This window comes from Cynocephalus volans, chromosome 3 (assembly GCF_027409185.1).
Source record: "Cynocephalus volans isolate mCynVol1 chromosome 3, mCynVol1.pri, whole genome shotgun sequence".
In the NCBI taxonomy this organism is placed as follows: domain Eukaryota; kingdom Metazoa; phylum Chordata; class Mammalia; order Dermoptera; family Cynocephalidae; genus Cynocephalus; species Cynocephalus volans.
In genome coordinates, this window is record NC_084462.1 from 44773672 (window position 1) to 44793885 (window position 20214).

At 40.3% G+C, this 20214-nt stretch overlaps 1 protein-coding gene and 1 non-coding gene across 4 annotated transcripts in view; one reads left to right on the forward strand and one right to left on the reverse strand.

The window, feature by feature from the left end:
- The window catches only part of IGF1R (insulin like growth factor 1 receptor), a 274989-nt gene that overhangs the window by 116722 nt on the left and 138053 nt on the right, over window positions 1-20214 (forward strand). The gene's annotated exons all lie outside the window — the stretch shown is intronic.
- LOC134374171 (U6 spliceosomal RNA) lies at window positions 352-458 on the reverse strand. The gene has a single exon (XR_010023046.1). It is a non-coding gene; the product is annotated as a U6 spliceosomal RNA (small nuclear RNA).

Consider the following 20214-nt stretch of genomic DNA (forward strand, 5'->3'; position numbering starts at 1 on the left):
CTATTTTTTATTTTAACCATTCTGATATATGTGGAGCGATACCTCGTTGTGGTTTTAATTTACATTTCCCTGATGGCTAATGATACTGAACACCTTTTCATGTGCTTATTTACTTATCTATATATCCTTTTCATTGAGGCATTTGTAAATGTCTTTTGCTGGTTTTCTGATTTAATTGTTTGTTTTTTAATGTTGAGTTTTCAGAGTTCTTTATATATTCCAGATGCTAGCCCTTTGTTGGATATATGGTAAATGTTTCTCCCAGTCTGTAGTTTGTCTTTTCATCTTCTTAACAGGGTCTTTCTTTTTTCTTTTTTTATTTATAGAATCATAGTTGATTGTACATATCTGAAAAATATGGAATGCTTCGGAAGTTTGTGTGTCATCCTTGTGCAAGGACCATGCTGATCTTCTCTGTACCATTCCAATTTTAGTGTATGTGCTCCTGAAGCAAGCACTTAACAAGGTCTTTCACTGGGCAAAAGTTTGTAGTTTTATTAAAGTCTCATTTATCAATTTTTCCTTTTATGCTTTCTGCTTTTGGTATCCAGTCTAAGAACTTTACCTACTGCTAAATCCCAAAGATTTTCTTCTGTTTTTTTCCTAGTCGTCTTATAGTTTAATGTTTGACATTTAAGTCCATGACCCATTTTGGGTTGATTTTTTAAGGTATGAGACTTAGGTTGAGGTTCTCTCTCTCTCCTTTTTTGGGGGGCTGGAGATGTCCACTTTCTCCAGCACCGTTTGTAGAAAAGGCTATTCTTCCCTCATTGAACTGCTTTTACACCCTTGTCACAACTCGGTCATGCATATTTGTGTAGGCCTATTTCTAGGTTCTCTGTTCTGTTCCATTAATCTGTGTGTTTATTCCTCTGCCAGCAGCACATAGTTTTGAGTAGTGTAGCTATATAGTAAATTTTGAAGTCAGGTAAACTGGTTCTTCCCACTTAATTCTTCATTTTCAAAATTGTTTTAGCTGTTTTAGTCCTTAACTTTTCAGTGTCAATTTGAGAACAACCTTGTCTACTAAAAAAAAATCTTGCTGGGATTTTATTAGAAATTGAAGTAAACCTGTATATCAATTTGGGAAGAGTTGACATCTTTACTGTATGAATTCTTTGAGCATGGTATGTGTCCATTTATTTTTTAATTTCTTTCATTAGCATTTAGTAGTTTTCAGCATCTAAGTCCTATGTATGTTTTGTTAGAGTCATACTTAGATAATTTCTTTGTTTATTGATAGCATATAGAGGTACAACTTGCTGAACTCATTTATTTGTTTTATGACTTTTTGGGGGAAGAATTTCTTGGAATTTTTTTATCTAGAATTTTTCACCATTTGTAAATAGGGACAGTTGTATTTCTTTGCAATCTGTATGCCTTTTATTTCCTTTTCTTGCCTTATTCCAGTGGCAGAGTAAGAGTGGTGAGAGCAAATATCCTTCATGATCTTAGAAGGATTTTTATGTGTTTTAAACTTTAAAATAAAATCTTATTTTTCTTAAAGACAGGGCAGAATGTTTTTCTACTTCAAAATCTTTTCCTGTACTAGATAGTTTTAACAACTGCCCCATCACCACTCCGTGGCACTTAATTTTAATCTAAGTCTAAAGGAGTTAGTATATGCCCAATGTGTATAAACTCTTCTGTTTATTAGGTGTCATTTGATCCATTTGTGGAGCATATTGATGCTATTTCCCAGAAAGTGCTTTGTCATGAAGTGAGATTCATGACAAAAAAACAAAAAAAATATATAAAATTTTATTCTATATAAAATTCCTTCTTTCTTCCAAAATTAGGTTAGAAGTTGTTTATGTACTATATGCACATAAAGTTTTTGATAGGTGTGTCACATATAATTTTGGCATTTAAGTCCAGTTTTTAATTACAAAAAGTCTTTCTCTGACTTGGGATTATTTTATGTATCGTGCAAAAATCTGGCATTCTTCCCTTCATGGCAATAAACAGAGGCAGCCTAGGGGAACCCTTCCGCATTTGCAGAGTACAGAATATCTGAGAATCACTTTTTCCTTTTTACTGCTGGAAAGAATAGTGTCAGAATAAGGTACCAACCTAAGTGGCCAGAGTTGGCCAAAATATTTCCTGCTGAGCAATTTAGGCTGGGTTAACTCATACCTGATCATATATCCTAGTTTGTGGACATCCTTTACTTGAGTTATAGTAATTCTAATCTCTTATGTAAAACTGCATATTTATAACGTACCTAGTTTTTTGACTAAGATTAAATCAGAAAGAATATGAACACACATAAGTATGTGTACATATGTATGCATGTGTGTTTAGAAGGGAGCAAAACTGTTAAACGTGGGAAATAGTACTTTATAATTTTATGGTTGCAATTCTAAAATTCAGTTTGCAACTGAAAGTTGATGTCATTGGTTAGTGTCTTATAGTAATGAACCTCCAACTCATCAGAATGACATTTTGATACATGGAATTGAACTTAATTTTTTATATACAGAATTCTTTTAGTTAGAAACAATACACCGTATATCTGGTCTGTACCAAGAGTTGATTGTACCCAGTCAGGTACTTGCAGTTCTTTTAGACTTGAGTTTCTTCATCCTTCTTTCTTTCAGATGTCATGATTCTCTGTTCCCCTTGTAGTATGTGAAAGTAGTTGTTTATGCAGTGAATTTAGGAACATCAAGTAATAGAGTCACTAGATAATATTCACTGATTTGTGTGCTAGTTAATCCAGAGTTACCAGTAATGTCCATACAGAAGATTCGCTAAGTTTACATTTTATTCCTAATTATAGGAGGCAGTGTTGATTGGTCCCACTAGCTTAGGGACTCAATAGATTGTGGCTTAAACGGGTTTTATGGAACTTGTCCAGAGTTCTTGCCAGTATATTGGGAATAGATATAATACCTTTTGAGGTATTTTGTAAATTGAATTAGATAACTTGGGTAAAACAGTCTAGTCTGCTGTTTTATCCTATTAATGGTAATACTCAGTAATATGTATTGAGTGCCTTTTGGCACTGATCCCCCCACCTCAGGCAGTAAGGGAAGAAGAGGCAGGAGCTCTGACCATGTGAGGTGCCCCAATAAAGGATCTATATTGTAAATCTGGAATGCGGGTATTGGGTTTCCTTAAAATAAAGCGCACCTACATGACCACTAACTGGAGCACAATGTGGTTTGGTCCTGCTGAAAGAGTCAGTTGGCTGTGGCTGTCTGATCCAATTATGGACCGTCTCTCGGTGCTCAGCCTTGCAGCTGCTGCCCCTCACACCTGCAGACCCTGCCTCTCTCACCCTCCCTTTCAGGGCGTGGTCTATGGCTGCCCCAGAAATCACATGTACTTGTAGGCTTCAACAAGGGCAGCCTCGTTAATCCTGGGCATCTAAAGCGAGTTGCCTAGGTCTACAGATGAGTATTCGATTTCCCCACAAGATGACCTCAGTGCAGGTTTTGTTTGTTCCAATCATTTGGAGCTAGCACCTGTTTGAAGCCAGGAGACTTAGAACAAGAGGAGGGAAACCTGAAGGAATAACATAGTTTCCTTGGCTTATCTAAGTGAGACTCGGACAAATTAGCCTTTTGCAGATTGTCCCTATTCTGTGGTTTAATTGTTAACCAGGGAGTTAAGAACTTTTTTTAAATGAAGAGGGGGAAAAAACCAACAAAACTCTAGACATTTCTGAACAGATCACCCAGTTGAAAGAAAGCCACTTGCTGCAGGGAAAAGCCCAGGTCTCACAGTGTAGAGACCACCTCGGAGCTGCCTGTGTCTCTTCCAAGCTCAGTGAAGTGGTCACTTTGTGCTCATTTGTGTATTTGAGGACATGTGGACGAATCAAGATTTATAAGCCTACCATGGTCTTTTCAGATGTTCTAGGGAACCTGGGAACAGGCGATCTGTGTGTTGAGTCTTTAATGCAGTGAAAAACCGCTGTCTCTTATCTGCGTTGAGGGAAAAATTCCAGGTTTGCACGTAGATTTTCACTCATATGTCTTATTTAGAATAGTTTGAGTAGGTCCTTGTACTCAGGCCAGTAACCAAGACATGTCTCTGGTCACAAGATGATGAAGCAGGTGCCTGCACTGTTGGAGGACTGAGAACCGGGCAGTTGGAGAGCTGCCCCTGAAATGTGAAGATTCTCCCTGCTTTGTTGCCATCTTAACCTTTTCTTAAGTCATGGATAGCCAAGCCTGACTGAGGCATTACTTACCTCTCTCACCCACTTGAGGATCGCTCAGAGCCTGGGTTCAGGACTGAGATGACACTATTTCTGGTCGGTGATGACATTTTGTAAGCCTGCAGTGCAGCTTAAATATCCACAAGAGTGCCCTAGATCCATCAGCACCCATTAGTAGTTGGTCATGAGACTTGGGTCTCCTTTAGGGGTGGGGCTGGGGCATCCAGGGAGTTGAGTAGAGCTTCTCTCTCTTGGCTTCTGGGAAGGACTCACAGCATAGTGGTGGGATTCCAGCATGCTCTGGGCACATGTCTCTCCATTTTTTGCCCTTTCTGAGATCTGGGCTGCAGAACAAAATAGTCTCTCTCTGCCAATCTGCCCTTTGTATGTGACTCTATTAGGGGCTTGGGTAGAAAGTGCCTCCACAGCCCTCCCAAACAAAACACCTTCAAACAAATTCAAAAGCCTATACTCACAAAACCACCCATCCAAAATTGTAAAACTTTCAGGTTGATGAAATCCAGGAGAAGATATTGGAGTATGAGCAAAGGGAAAATGGATAAAAAGAGATTTGTCTTTCCTAATCCAAATGAAAAGTTATATAGCCCTCTCCCCCACCTTTTCTAAAACCCTTGGTAAAAGGATATACTGTATACTGTTTTTATTGATATTAAAGAAGATGACCTCCAACCCAGGTAGATTTCTACCTAAAGTGAATTCCACATTGGATGTACTTTGTGGAAACTTCTACTATCCTCAACTCAGAAGGAAGGAATTGGAATATGCAGTGGAAAGTTTCTGGTAGTGATATGTGTATGCTTTTTGAATAAGTCATACATACTTTTGTTCCTGGGCTTGGAAGCCATTTGTGGTGTGAGAACACTTAATTTGAAGAAGGGAAAGGGAAACAGGAGAGAAATGAGCATGATTCTCAAGACTGTGTCTCCTCGAGGGAAAGTGGGGTTTTCAGTTTATTCACCAGATTTGATGACACCTTTTTCTTCGGATTCCCGGGTTATCATGTTCCTGTGGTGGGTAGGGATCCCCCCCCCATGGTGTTTTTCTTTTTGGTAGCTGTAATAGTGATTGCTGTAAATTAATGAAGAATGCTGGGATGGCCTGTGCATGCCATACTGTATTGAAGGGCTTTGTGCAGGAGCTAATGCTTGACATGAGTGGATAGACTATAATCTACAGCATCAGATTATGTGCCAGTTTCACAGTTCGGAAGGAATCTGTTTCCATTGTGTGTGATGTGGTTGCCTAATCCCGGGGTTCAGAGGAGCATCTTGGAGATGTAGGATGTTAGAAGAGACGGTGCAGGGGTCTCCCCTCGGGTGGAGGGCAGGGACGGTCTGAGTCATGAGCTGGGACCAGGGAAAGGACACAGGGAAGAGTTGTCATGTTATCTGCTAAATTACAAGCTCTCTTTCTGTTCTCTGAGCCCTCTCACTTACTCAGGGTGCTTGTGACTCAGCGGTACCAGTGTCTGTTTACACATAACAAACATCTCTTCCATTAAAGGATTTTTAAGGTATTTGTCTAATACAGGTCTCCCTCTTTTGGGGAATCTTTTCCCTGACTGCACATAAATGACAACTTTGCAGTCTTTGCAATTCTTCAAACTGTCTGTTTGCTGCTTGGCCTTGATGGGGGCTCCCCGAGAGTGCTGCTGAGTTCTGACAGCTGTGGGAGGCCAGTGGGGGCCTGTCCTCCTCCCTGCTCTCTAGGCAGGTGATTCAGCTTAGGGTGGAGGCTATGCAGGAGCAGCTCTGGTAATCTTTATGTACGACCCATTTTCTCTCTCCTTTTTCTTTTTCATCTTCTGCCTGATATCTTCATGGTTTTTAGCAAAGCAGCGTGCATCACTTTCTTTACGATTTCTCCAGTTGCTTCTAGCGTCTATTTCAATTGATTAATGCAAATAAATAATTTTTATGCTCAGTAGTCAAACATTAATATCTCTGACCTTTAACTTAGAAAGTAGTTTTACAGTGGCTTTTTTCTTTTTTAAAAAAGTGTTTGAAGGTAGAGCATGCTCCTAACAGAGGACAACACATGGGCTTATGGATCGCAGCTTACTTGTTGCTGTTGTGGTGCAGCTCACTTTCCTATTCATTTACCTTTCTGTAAAGTGGAAAGACAAACAAACCCTTAAACCTAACTTGGATCATGATTGCCAACTTTTTTCTTTGTGCGCAAGTACTTATATTATTTCTAGGTTATGCCTTCTTTATTTATCTTTGAAAGAAAAAAAAACTTCCCACTCTTTACAAGAACGCATTGTCCTAGGTTTGTACAATTGTGCCTGTGACACTTTTTTCCAGTTGGAAGCATGGAGGTGATAAGGTCCGTGTCAGCTGATTAAGGTGAAAAACTACAACCTTCATTTATACTACAATAATTTTCCTTATGTATGTAGTACATTTCTCAGAAAACCAATGTCAGATTCCAGCTCCTGCAGTCGAGGTCTTGTTTCTCCCCTCCTCTGCTCACCACCTCCCTGCCTCTGACGAGTCTTCCCTTGGATGAGGTGGTCGTCTGTTATTGGGAAATTAAAAATTTTGTACCTTACAAAGAAGATGATATGCCATTACTTAAATGTAATTATATATAACAGTGACTTCTAAAGTAGACCTTTAAATTTTTGCCGTTGAACTTTTTCCTTGGGGGAGGGACATTTCAAATTGGATGATGATCTTACAGTTTAATAAGGAAAAGAAAAACAACAAAAAAAACCCCCAAACAGGCTGTACAGGACGTGTGTTCTTAAATCCTGTGACCACAACAGTTAACCCAGGGGCCCTTTCGTAGTCTTGGGAGGGTCCTCTGCTTTGCTGACAACCGCGTCTGGGGCAGGGGTGAGCAACTTTGTAGGGAGATGGTCAAAGAGGAGACTTCTAGAGCTCAGAGAAAAAAGAAAATCCATACACTGAAAGTGGCCCTGACTTGCTTTGGGTGTACTCTATCTGCCAACATTTAATGTCTATGACTTAGTCAAAGGAAATGTGTATTAACCATTCAGTCTCTGTGTAGTTTGTATTTTGGGACTTTGCCTCATGAGGATTTCTATGTAGGAACCTGTGGCTCTGTTCCACTTGGGTTTGGGAAGAGGCCAGGGAATAGCAGGAAGAACACGTAGGCAGTAGAGGAGGCACTGTGCTTGGTCATCCGGGTGTGCCAGGTGGCCCAGCTTATCTGGCATTTTGGGGTGCTGTACATGCCGAGTTGATGTGGCCTAAGAAAGGTGGGGGTGGGTGTTTAAAGCGTAGGGGGCCACCTGGGTGACCTGTGTCTTTGCCTAGAAAGATTATAACTTTTTTTGTTTAAAACAAGCATGTGAACAAGCCATCGGGGTAAATTTTGTCCTCTCTTTCTTACAGGTGATTAGTCCCTTGATAGGGCCGTGACATACCCTATCTATGTGCACAAAAAACCACCATAACTTCCCTGAGAAAGCACATCTGGGGAAGCTAATCTCAAATGCAGTTTGTACCTTGCAAAAGTCCTGAGGTGCAGTGGGTGGAACAGTGGAGAGACAGCCTGGAGTCCTGGAAAGAGTGTGGGCTGGGCCACCACCTAGCTCTGTCGCCTTAGCCTCTGGGCCTTGTTGTTCCTATCCTGGCAAAGAAGACTTGGGCTCAGTGGTCCCTTTCCACGGCAAGACCCTTCCATCTTTCTGCCCTGAGGGAAGGTAGAGAAAGCAGAGAAGGAGTCCACCACAGTCTTCCCCTCACAGAAATAAGAAGGGAAAAAATTAACAGCATTAAAACCAAGTAAGAAACTTCTAGTATCTCATAAAACCTAGTTTTCCTTCTTTTTCTTTCACTTCATGTTGAGTCTTTTAGCCAAGCTACCTCAAATGATGGAGTTCTTACTACCCTGAATTAGTGTGTATTCAACTCATTTACTTTATAATGCTTAAAACAAAACCAGAAAATTATATTGGTTAAACATAAAAAAAAGATCATTTTTAATATTCTTTTGTCATATTTTGAGATGCCTCCTATCCAGAAAACATAGCAAAGTAAAACTATTCCTACTTCTTTATTAGACGGAAGCTTGTTCCAAAACTTCCCGTAAAGAAGTTTTCATAGCTGCTAGTTCATGCTCAGATGGCTCAATGATGATGGATTTTTTTCTTAGAAATCACTTAATGCCAAATAAATTACTGACTGATAAATGTTAAAATGCATTCTTTTAGTTGCCTAAATACTTCCTTGTGGTGCCATGAAGACCTTGGGGGTGTAGTTGCCTTGTTAAGTACAACAAATGTATCCGTATTGTGTATCTTGAAAGACTTAAAAAGCAACAACTAACTTACTATGTACCTTTTCCGCTAATATTTGCTTTTTAACTTATTAAATTTATTAAGGAATTTACTTCTGTATTAAATTTTACTCATAAAAGGATGAAGCCAGGAAGATGGTTGATCTGTTCAAATAGATTTAAAATCCTGTCTGTGACCACTTGTGTGATTTGTGGATTGTGTAAGAGGAAAGTTTTCCAGCCAAAAATATCCATTGGTATCACAGACGGATAAGTCATTTTACCATTTGATAAAAAGCAAAGTGTAGAAATAGAGCTTGAAAACAGTGAAGAAGGCAGTCGCAAACGTCACAAATTGTCTGATATCTTAAGTAGTAAGTTGGTGAAAATGCTGTGTGACCGATAAAGGCTGAAATTTATTTTAGTAAATAAACTACTATCTCAATGTAGAACTAAACTACAGTTTTAGTTCTACATTGAGATAAAATTCCACAGGTAAGTATAATATACTCAGTGCATAATCATTATTGTATTACATGGCAATTGTGTACACATAGAGGGTAGCACATTTAAGGTTCCTGTTATTTCACACACACACAAACGTAGAGTTTCAGTAGTCTGTCTGGTTTGGATGGGGAGAAGTAGAGATGGAAGAGAAGCTGGCAGATTAGAAGTCTGCTCTAATATCCTCCAGTAATACAATCTAGATATAGCTCCTGACTTGGCAGGGTGTGAGGCGGGAAGGGGTTGGACAGGGTTGCTCAGGTTTAGACAGTTGTCTCTCTTTGTAGGGTCAACCAGGCAGTGAACAGAAACGTTTCCTTTTTCCCTTCATATTACCTTAAAAATCCCCAAATATACTTTATGTAGAATATTCAGGTCAGGTTGCCTAACATTTAGGTTTAAGGTATGACTGGGGGACATTTAGGTTTAAGGTATGACTGGGGGACAGCTCTCTTATGAGCAACCTCCATTTATTTGCTCATACAAATGAGAGCTCAACTGGTAGAATATTGTAAATGTAGGCAAGATGAAAACTAAGCCTTCAGATTCTGGCTGCTTATCTCAGAAGGGAAGATGAGGAACACCCAAGTACACACCCATCATTACATGAACTTAGCATTTATAAGGCATTTTCACATATCTTGAGAGGCCAAAGCACCCTCAAGTGAGATTTCAGAGTGAGACTCATCTTTGAAAATAAAAACAACAAATTAGCAAAATCTTTCTTTCTAATTTTAAAATGTGCTTCTTGATTTGATATCTATTTATTTGTTTGGAAGGAGACTTTTAAAATCAAAACTATCAATCAGTATGTGGCCATTATCTTTGAAGGATAAATTCTGGTGGGTAGTTGTTACTCAAGTGACCATTTTAAGGTGATTATGGCTGATTCAAATTATGGGATCATTTTATATTTTATATTTTAACTTTAGTCTTTTGTATTAATATCCTTAGTTGGGGGTGGGGTGGGGGAGGGAGGGAGTAGGCCAAACTCAAAGCCCAAATGTTAGCTAAATATTATTTCTCTTAATTATTGGCTACTTCCTTGAATTTACTGTTTTTTGTTTTGGAAAAGTGAACTTTAATTTTTGGATATTTTGTACTGATATTCTGTTCCTACACAAAAACTCTTTTGGCTCAATAAGAGATGATATTTTGTGAGGGGTGGCCTCCTGTGAGAGTCCAAATACAGATTTAAGTTTAACAGGCTTTTGAACTGGATGTTTCTATGTGCTGAAACTCTGTAAACATGTGTAGCTTTGTCTACCATTGTATATCGCTGTATTGGTCTTTCCCCCCTTCCTGAAAAGCTCCAGCATGTCTGTTCTCTGCTGGTACAAAGGCTGGTCTGTTCCACAGGGTCACTACCAGAGAACCTCCAGGGCACCGGCAATAATAGTTATTCCTATCTGTGAAGTCACTCCAACTTTTCCTGCACCTGATCATAAAATTCCATTAAGAGTTCAATTTTATATGACGTTTCTTTGTTGAAAAGAATAAATGTTTATTCAACAGATTCTGTTGTCAGTATTGATAGATGATAAAAATAACAAGTAGCAAAACATCTCCCCTTTAGAAAAGGAAAACAAGTACCACTTTTAAAAAATCTCGTCAATAAATGTCTATTTTTAAAACACTTTTGAACGTTTGTAATGAAAATGGAGTCCTTATAATGATGTCTTAGAGTTTATGGAGAGTCAGCTTCTGTGTAACAAAGTTTCCTGTTACTGTTGTCACTATAGTAGTAGGGCTTAGTTTTGCCCTTTAAGTCACAGACTCAATTTGCTCCTGGTTTTAGTGGCAGTCAGAATACATTTTTCTTTAAAAAGAAAAGAGCCTACCTCCCAATGCTTCTCTATACTAATACAGGAGGAGAAGCTAGCCTGTTAGTGACAGCTTAAATGTTGTTATTTTGACAGATATATTAGTAAATATGTCATATTATCCCTTGCTAAATGTAACTCAGATGCATAACATTTTGTGAAAGAAATATCCTTTGCCTCAAATCCCTTCCACTGTGTTATCAATCTGTAATTTACACCCAGAGGTCTGCAGGAAAGATTTTATTAAGACCCTTTTATTTCAGCAAAGATAAAACTCCATCCTAAGAGGGAACATTCTCGAATCTTTGGAATTCTTAAAGGCAGAGTATTCTGAAATACATGCATTTAATCCTTTGCTAGGATTTAAATAGCTTCACTTTTGCAAAAAGTCACAAAATAAGGGTGATTTTAGATATAAAATTTTAGTTTTTGAGATGAAGCAGGGTGTGCAGTGGTCAGGTGCCCGATCTCGGTACTTATGTAACGGCCATGACAAGCATCCCCTGCATTCCTATCAAGAAAGGAAATGCTGTTTGAAAATGGCAGTGTCCTCTCAGCTCAGCTCTGTGACTGAAAGATGTTGTTCAACAGCTGTGCGTTTATAAGATGTCGCATACTGAATACTTTTCTCTAGCTTATTTAGAAATACCAGTCTAGACTGCAGTTTTGGATTCATGGCTGTTTTGGCTTTTATTAGATGGCTCTCAAAGGTACTTTTCAGGTGGACATTGATTTCATGCCAGCTGTCAGAGGTGATTTTCCCTACAAATGGATGGGTGCATAGGATACATTCTGTATCAGAGAGCAGATGTTGTCCACAGTGGCACTCAGATTGCTTGGTGTGAGAGGGGAGGGACCAGAGATAAGAGGAGGAACACTGTCTTTCTCGCAGCTCAGTTAACAGTGTAACAGTTCTCCAGGATGGTTGTGTTACTGTTTTTATTTACAAAATGGACTTGAAAATTAATTAGTAAACAAACCATCTCCGTTAGGCAAATGGTGTTCTGATTTGTCTGTGTGAAGTTCCACTTCCCAAGTAATGTGTTCCAAAGCATCTTTATGTACAACTACTGGAAACTGCTGTACAAGTGTTTGCTGTTATTTGGTAGTAATGAAATCAGTAATGAGTTTCAAAATGGAATAATTTCAGAGCCCTTCATTTACAGTAGTTTGGGAAACACTTGAAATACCAAGTGTTCTCAATTCCCTGTGTGCTTTCTAAGTGGAAAATGTACTTGGTTTCTTTTTGAAGCAAGAATCCCTTGCCTTTTGACCCTCGCCATTTCAGGCTTGAGTATTCCACTTTATTTTGTATACTTCAGCATTTGTACTATGTAGTTAGTCTTGGCTCTTCTCCCCCATTTTCCAAGCTTGGACTTGATCACTTACCTTAGCATTGCTCTCAGTCTGGAGCAGAAGGCCAAAAACTATCACTGACCTTGACCTCGACCTCATTGGTGGCTTTTCAAGGAAGAAGCTGAATTCGCTGATGTATAAGTACTAAATTACGTGAGCATTTGTAAACATTTAACCCTCAAATCCATAAGCAAAGTAAATGGGATAGTAAGGATTGAATATTGTAGCAGTTGTAGATTATTTAGGAAACAGCTAAAAGGCAAGTTTTTCTTTAAAGTTCAAAACAGTGGGGTGAAAGAGGGTGGGAAAAGAAACTTACTAAGAAAACTCACTTTGGCTTGCATACCGTTTATTATTTTAACTTTGCCATCTAGACTTGGATTAAATGGTTAGGGGTTTTTTTTGTTTGTGCATTCACATGTATCAGTAAGTTAAAAACTTAATATGCAAATTATTATGTTACCATTATTATGTGTTTCTTAAAGAAATGATCTAATTTTAATAAGCAAGTTTTACAAATGCTGTTTCCTGAGAACTGTTGCTCCTAGATGGAGCGTGCCAAATGTTCGTGGGCAAGCCCTTTGTATTGTCCATGCTTTCTTCCTAGTAATTTGAAACACCTGTGTATATTACCTTTGGCAAATGAAATAGCCAAATCACCATTAAGACTTATAATATACTTTTAGAATATCTAAAATATTGGTGATATTGACATCCAGCACCTGCCCCTCTCAAATATGGTTTGCACCCATCTCTGCCTTATGGGCAGACTGTCTGCTGCATCTGTGGATCCCAGGTGGGGAGCCCAGCGCTCAGCACAGATGCAGTCCTTGAGCACGTGCAGAGGCATCTCTGTAGGAGCCACAGACTGTGTGGGCCAGGCATTGTGTTGGGCACTGTGCTGGGGGAGTCCCACCACCACCTGTGCTGGCTGGTGAGTAGTAGACCTTGTGTGCCTCAGGGGGTCAGGAGGGTAGGACAGTAAAGGTGTCCACAGGGGTTTTGGTGGGGGAGTGTTTGTGGTTTGCTTTTTAGTTTGTTGTAAAAGCCCAGCTTCTCACCCTTGGGAAGATTCCAACCATATCTAGGGGTCACTTGCCAGGGATGTTGCAGAAGTGAGACCTCATTGGGCAAGTGAATCACTTCTTCAACGGTGCTGCTGGGCCCCTGACCTTCACCAGGTGCTCTTCTTGAGCTGAGACTCCTTCAGGGAACAAGAGAAACAAAGAGCCCATGGTCCTGCAGTTTACCTTCAAATGGGGACACTTTTGTCAGTCAAATTGGGTGACCTCTGTGGTGTTTCTCAATACTAACATCCATGGTCTTTATTTAGCTGATGAGGTCTCACAGCCAGTAATTGGTGATTTTTAATCTGGATTTCTCCACAGCACTTTTTTCCAACATATGATTTAATTTACTTAATAATTGTATCTTTTGTATATATTCTTATTCTCTCTCTTTCTGTCTCTCTCTCTCTCTCTCTCACACACACACACACACACACACACACCCACACACACACACACACGAATATAAACTTTACAAGGGCAGGGATCCTATCTTTTTTTCTTTCTTAGTATATTCCGAGTACTGAGAACAGAGTCTGGCACAACACAGAGGCTCAGTAATGTTTGTGGAATGTGTGTTCACACTGGATCTGTTTGAACACTATTACTTATAGATCCTGTTTGAGTTCTGAGAGTGTGTTGAGCTCTAAAAGCCATGGTCCTGGTGTGTCTCACAGGTGCTTGGCTTGTTTCCACCTCATTTGTAGGTTGCTGGTGTTTGGGACAGTCCTCCATGTTCTTAATGGCTCTCCTCTGCCCCGTGTGGTGTGACAGAACTCTGTGTACACAGTCACATTTTGTGGTTCCTGACCTCCCCACGGACACAACAGCAGCACCATTGAATGTCACACCTGCTTTTTCAGCAGGCTTGCAGGGTAATTTTGCCTCTTTAAGGAAGTCACCTGATGTTTTTGCTGTGGAGGAAACTCATCCAGAGTTTTTCGGCATTGTCCCCTAGGCTGCAGTCAGACATATATTTTAGAGCCGCTATCTCCCAGGCAGCTGTGATGACTGCTCTAAAGCCCACTCAGGGGGAAGGAACACCTGATGCTTGGGTGTTTGGACAGTTAGCGCCATGTGGAGACCGCTGGCAGCATGTAGCGTTGTTCATCTGTGGTGACAGATGTTATTTAGTAACTTAGATTTGTTTTCCTTTGCACACAGCCATCCCTAGGTTCTGAGTGCTTCCACCAGGGATGATGGAGAGCTGATCAGTAGGCAAAGACATTTCAGGTGCCCAGCATGTTCCACTGAAAGGGAACCTGCAGGGCGTGTGTCACCTGGGGTAGGACAGGGCCCTCCCAGGCCCTCTCCGAGACCTATGCTTTTAGTTTTTAAAGAATATCAGCATATGTACCATCATTTATTCAACAGATATGGACTGAGTACTCTGTTGTATTGACATAGCCACTGAGGACACAGAGGTAAACAGCACCAAGTCTGTACTCGGAAGCATTCTAGTCACGGAAACAGACAAACAGATAATAACGTCAGACAGTAATATGTGCTATGAAAAAAAAAACATGACTGGTTGGGGTAGGGACTTTAGATTGGGTTCTCAGGAAAGGCCTTTCTGAGGAGGAGGCATTTGCCTTGAGACTCAGAAGGGTTGGTTCTGTTGTTATACTCATCTTATAAATGAGGAAACTGAGGCACAGAGATGTTAGCTAATTTGCCCAGTATCACACATTAAGTTGGGGCCAAACTTGGTTAAATTATGTGTGTGCTGGTATATATTTTATTGTTCTTTAGGGAGATTACTGCATCTTTGGCTAGCCATGCCCACACCCCAGGGTTTTGATGGTTAGCAGGAAATGCTTTGGAGTGGGGCCAGAGACTATTTAGATATTAGAATCTCACTAAATCTCTATCATATACTTTATTGCACCCCTTCTTTCATGGACCCCTCAAAAATGATCATGGGTATGTTTTCTTTACCTGTAATGTATGTTCGTGTTTACAGAAAACCACAGACCTGAAGGTCTCTTCATAGAAGCTCTCACGTGATGATCTGAGACAAATTTAAAAAGAAAAACAAAACTGCTACGGATTCCAACCTGCAGCCTCTAGAAGGTGTGGGAAATCTCTTTATGAAGCTTGGCATTATTTCTATAAGACTTGTTTATTTTGCTCTCAGCTTGTTATCTTGACATTTTTGTCTTTGAAGAGGTTATAGAATTATCGAGGCTTAATCACAGACCATGTATTCCACAAGATTCATTTGGTATCTCCAAATTACTTTCTTGTTTATTTGGCTGTCAGTCCCTGGGCAAAGGTGGGAGGAGGAGGCCTGCGTAGGGGAGAGAAGATCGTGGAAGTGAGTGTTTACTGTAGCTCAGTTCACTGGAAGACTGTTCTGGGATTAGGGCAACAAGAATGATTTCATTTCTCTCTTCCTTTCCTATGCTCTGCTCTTTTGTACTTCCCACATTAAAACTCTTCCTGGTAAATTCGAATATGCTCTTGTGTTCAGGCTGTGTTTGAAAAAGGGTACTGACTGAAAAATTTGATAGAACTCATTTGTGGTGGTGATTTCCAAAATTCCTAAGGACTTCTGTGCTTTAGCAGAGCTTGTTCTATTGCAAAAACCAGCCTCCCTGGGCCTTCAGGATGGTTCTAAAGGTGCTGGGCTGGGACGGCAGCCATGGAAAAGGGGACTGGACTAGGGAGAATTTTTGCCAGCATGCAGCATATCAACGGATGTTTTGATTGTAAATTGGGAAAAAATTAAGAATTAAATTTTTTCCTTATCTTCTAATATTCTAGCAGGCTGTATAAAGTTTGGGTATGATAATATCGATTTAAAATTGGATAATTAAAAAAATCCATCTCTTTTGGAAATGTGTTGCTGCCTCCAATTTGGTAATCTTTAAATAAACTAGCAGCCCCCATTTTACCAACAAAGAACCTTTGATTTAAAAAAAAAAAAAAAAATGACAAGGAGGAGAAAGATATAGAGTGTGACTCAGCAGATGGGAATTTCTTTAATAACACACTGGGTGTTAGTATTAGAACTGCCACTGAGGAACTACTCTGAAAAATGCCCTCCCAACCCTCTGCCTGTGTAGGTAACAGACCAGACTTCCAAAAGAAGCTGCAGCAAACTTCCCAACTTGAGGAAGCTCAGTGGTGGCGTCAGAGCGATTCTCTTTGTTTCAGTTGTTTTTCCTCTGCCTTGAAAAAATACGGAAACAAATCCAGTCCCGGTTCCTGCAGCTGCCGGGGCAAAGCAGGCTTTTTATGAATGAGGCCCAGAAGAGGGGGAGGAGAGGGCTTGTGTTACACCAGCAGTTGAGTAATAGGTTTCATTCACTCGCAGCCGTCAAGCCCAGGCTTTATTTTAAAGGATATTATTCATTTTTGGCAATTCAGATTAGACTTTTTTTCCTCCTGTGCAACTATTGATAATTTAGAACACTAAGCATGTGTGTGCATTAATTTTTTTTTTTTTTTTTGAGGGTTTGCTCATTTAGTTAGGGCAAATGGTAGGAGAGGTGAACGGGGAGAAGGGAAGGCTTTGTCATCCCTGGGGCCTTAGTTATTTCTCTCTCCCTGTGCCACCTAAGAGGAGATGAGGTGGTGTCCTTCTGCCAGACCTGCAAAGCCCTCGGAGCCCCTGACAGTGAAGCAGGTATTGGTAGGTGACTTCTACCTGGTGTCTGCCCAGGTCTATATATGCCAGCTTCTGTGCCCTGTTCCTCTGTCCAGCTCTCAGTGGGTGACTATTTGTGGCATTTGAGGCCTCATTGGTGTAGCCACCAAAATCTGAATTGGAAGCTGTGTTGTCGACAGTGCTGGTCCCCGTCCCTGCCACCACTTCCTGCCTGGGGCAGAACAAAGAGAGCAGGCATTGTCTTGGGCATAAATGAATCTCTATCAAAACAAACACCCAGAGAGAGGGGCTGCCTGGTTTCAGCTGCCCGTGTGAGCCCTGACAGCAGGCCTCATTCCTCACAAAGAGACTTTTGAGTCCTGGAAGAGGCCTTTCCTTGATGATCGCACTGTTCGCAGAGGGCAGACCACCCCCTACTTAAACCCAAAATGGACTGGCCGTCCATGCCACCCTCACACAGTGATTTCCCAAAATCAGAAATGCTGGGTTTGTGTCCTTGAGTACTTTTTGGGCGAGAGAATTGCCCCTGAGGCATTGTAGCTGTGTATATGGAGAATAATTCTGTTTTAAAGTTGTTCTGCCAAAGAGGTTAAGAACTCTCCTCCAAGGTATACTGTGAGAATGGGATTAGAGAGGACACTGGGTTTCCACTGTAGCTTTTAAATAGGATGACCCCCTCACCCCCCATACTAGCAACAAACAGGTGCTTTAAGATACCTGATTGTCACAAAGAGTATCCAGATGAAGATGGACTGAGCATCTTACATTTGCTGTCCGTGGTTTGGTGTTGTATAAACATACCTGGTGACAGCCCTGAAGCACCATGTCCCAGCAAGGGTGTACGCTAAAGTCTCTGTCCTCTTGGCCCTGGTTTTTCTCCTGCGTGGGGTCATGTATGTCCCGATGTGGCCCTTGCCCAACCTTGAATGCCACATCTGGACTGTTTTAGGCATGGGCAATCTAAGCTGGGTTTTCTTACCATAAAAGGAAAGGGAGGATTAGTTGTTAGTCATTTCATTGCAATTACACCAAAGAAAGGTATGAGAGGGAATGTGTTGAGGGCTTGATAGCTGTTTGTAGCTAGTCTTGGATCCTGATTATCGAGTCACCCTTTTTGGATAATAGCTAACATGATGCCACTATGTTCAGCATCCTGAGAATATGAATTAAAGGCACACAGCATGTGTCAATTCGGGTGTAGCTATGGCTTTGACCTTGGAGTCTGATTGGGGCCCTGATTAGGAAGAAGTCATGGTGAGTTGGTGCAGGGTGTGGCTGGCAAATTTTAAGACAGGTTTCTAGCTCTAGTCTTATATCTAACAACAACAGGACACTTAACCCCACTGTCTAGGCTCTGGAGAGACGCTTGGAGGACTTCAGGACTGAAGGATGGAGTAGGGTTGGAGAGTTGCAATAAGAAATAAAAGAAGCAACAGGAGAGAACTGCCATACAAGGAGAGGGAGCAAAACATTTCTAAAAGAGGAAGGGACATGTGAGGATGTTGAGGAGTTGTATTGGGTGGTCAGGGCCCTGGAGACAAAACTGTTTCAGTAGAAGGAGTATGAACTGGATTGCCTAGTGGTTAAGCTGTCAGCAGAGGCAGGAGCTGTAGCCTCTTCTTTCTGAAAGGCTGGTAGAAAATGGAACAGGAGGGGGAGATGAAGCAGGACTGAGGACTTCAGGATTTGTGGAAGGTTTTTGGTTTTGGTTTGGAGGTGGGGAATTGCCAGGGTGTGAGATCAAGAGAGAACTGTCGAGATCAAGAAGAGTTTAAGAGATGTTTTGACCAACAGCAACTTTGTGGAGCAAAGTGTATACAAGCTTAGAACACAGCCCCATGAACGAACAACAGGAATCACTTGTATGCACATATTCACATCTAAAGAATGTATCCGATTGTAGCTGCAATTTGTGTACATGCAAACATCTACATGTGCATTTTTTTTTGTCTAGCATCATTGAAACTGAATTTTTTTTTTGCTTGAGGTGATTTTCCACGTAATTGATGCTTATTTTTCAGAGCACAAGATATTTAAATTTTTCCTCTTAATTGTTATTGATTGACAGCACTTTGCTCTCTTTAATAATGGATTGTTTTCCTGGTAACCCAGGGCATTATTATGAAACCTGGTGCCTCAGAATCTGTTGATATGTGAGGCTCTGATTTTCCTTAAACAGCTTCTGACATGTATGAATGTTTGTATTTAATGGATTTTGTATATTCTCCATGAATTCTGGCATCATAAATTCTGATCTTAGGCTGTCTGTCAGTAAAATAAGTGTCTGTTGGTGGTGGTGGTTTTTTTTTTTTTTTTTTTTTGTAAATGATTTTTCGTGACGCTCAGAGGACTTTTGTGATTGCTTTTAAGTTGGCATCAGGTTCCAAGTGTTTCATGGTTGAAATACTAGAATGTTCTGTCCATCAGATACTGGAGTGTTGCTATAAACATATACTGGGATATGAACTGAATGGAAAAGACTTATATTTATGTTTTAGATTTTGAACGACTTCTGTTTATATCATTTTCTATTTTGCTGTCATATATTAGGGGTCTTAAGTGAGCGCCCCCCCCACCCCAACAATTTTTGGTTCTTTTATCTTTTCCTGCACACAGCTCCTTCTGTTTTCCTAGATAGGAATTGTGCTACTGAAAATGAAAAGTAAATGCAATATTTAATGTCTGTTGGTAATTGTTTCCTTTTTATGTTGTCGCTGAACTGATGATTTTTTAATTGTAGCTGACTTGAAACATGAAGAAAAAGTGGTTTCCTGATTTTTTTTAAGCTGGATTCAGTAATTTGAAGGTAATTAAAAATGTACAGATCTCAGTAATGTATCTATATTTCATACTCGTCAGCTAACTAGGCAGTGTTCATATATAATCACTGGGTGGAAGGTGAGAACACTTTAAGAAAATGAATAGCCTGTTTCATACATTTATTACATTATTATTTATTTAGAGGAATTAAAACAAATCTTTCTTCTCTGTAGTTCTAGAATGCCATGAAATGTCTAGTTATCACACCATTTTGCAAGGTAGTCTTCCGTTTCTGAGTAGTGTTACATATAGCCAGCACTCCAAGGACTGGTTTGGGACTAGGGCAAGGAATATAAGGGCTACAGGTGGAGGGGGAGAAATAAACACATGACTTTTCTTTTTAAAAAAGGACAGTATTTGCATATTGATTTAGCTTTGAGACGCTAAAGGATGTGCAGATGTAAGCCAGGGAAGGTAAAGTGGAGGTGTGGGTGGTGGCCACACAGCACCTGAATTTGGTTGTGAGTGTGTGATTGTGATTGTTAGGAAGGAGAATGCTGACTGTCCTAGACAGAAGATACTTGCTGATTCATTTGTTGGAAGATACAGTGAGCTGCAGAGAATTTTTTAAAGAAATGGTAGGTTCTCCCAGAT